This window comes from Brachycentrus maculatus, unplaced genomic scaffold, assembly GCF_059751285.1.
Source record: "Brachycentrus maculatus isolate JH-2025_06_01 unplaced genomic scaffold, ASM5975128v1 h1tg001346l, whole genome shotgun sequence".
Taxonomy (NCBI): Eukaryota; Metazoa; Arthropoda; class Insecta; order Trichoptera; family Brachycentridae; genus Brachycentrus; species Brachycentrus maculatus.
The window spans coordinates 4745-5864 of record NW_028282005.1 but is presented as its reverse complement, the minus strand read 5'-3'; the positions used below and the strand labels follow the sequence as shown (position 1 = coordinate 5864).

General features: G+C 41.5%; 1 non-coding gene across 1 annotated transcript; it reads right to left on the bottom strand.

The window, feature by feature from the left end:
- Positions 1-617: 617 nt before the first annotated feature.
- Positions 618-689, bottom strand: TRNAR-CCU (transfer RNA arginine (anticodon CCU)). Its single transcript has one exon. It is a non-coding gene; the product is annotated as a tRNA-Arg (tRNA).
- Between the last annotated feature and the right edge of the window lie 431 nt (positions 690-1120).

The following is a 1120-nucleotide window of genomic DNA, read 5'->3' as shown; positions in this document are numbered from 1 at the left end:
CGCCAACGGGCTCTTCGCCATAAATATTGTCTACAGCGATAAGAAGATCGAAACAGGAAAGATCAAAAGTGGCAACAGCGGGCTTATTGATTATGAGATAAAAGATTCGAAGACGGCCATAATTAAATTCAATGGAGCAGTTTGCCCAAGAAATAAGTGTGGCAAAGTCAAGTATTATTGGACAGCAGGAAAAACATTGCAGGATGTCTACACTCAAACTGTCTGTCCTTACAGCTATTTCCTCCTGTAGGATGTGACGTCGATTGCTCCTCTAGCCTTCACCGAGATCGACGCTTCGAGGAGCAAGGACAACCAGATAACTTTTTAGTACCCTCTCATTGACCATATTTCGTACATTTCCATTAAGGGCATTTCCGAGAGCGAGTAATTTTACTATCGCCCAGCCTAGATCACAACATTGTGGGGTTCTCTAAATAAATCGTCTCCTTTCCATAAAATGACAGTGATGGGTTTGTTGCTGCTGGTCTTCTGCTGTGTCCTGGTCGTGTATCGCCACTACTCTGGAAACAAAAGGGAGTATGATCGTTTAGCCGACAGCCCCTATGATTATTCATGAATGTGCTTATTATCCCTATCCATGTTTTAATAATAAAAAGCATCCATGAAGGGAATCGAACCCTCAACCTTCGGCTTAGGAGGCCGCTGCTCTACCATTGAGCTACATAGACTTTCTTTACTACTCTTCCGCCAATTGACATTTGACCAATTGATAATCTAACACACCGATATTTGGATAATTTAGTATCATACTCATCAATAGCATAAACTTATAATCAATGCAATTCATCAATTGTTGTTATTCCCAAATACTCCTCATGCACTCACTCAGTTGCTGCCATGTGATATGGCTAATGTAAATATGTTTAGGCCTATACATATACTTAAATAATAAATGAGTCGTATTTGTGTATTTGTGTGTATTGTTTGGGATGAAATCAAATTAACTATATATTCTAATGGAAGTTCTATTTCGAGCATGTCGGGCAAACCCGGGGTTGGGGTTGGGGTTGGGGTTGGGGTTGGGGTTGGGGTTGGGGTTGGGGTTGGGGTTGGGGTTGGGAAGCTCAATGCGCACCCAATCTTTTTAACACCAAAATTC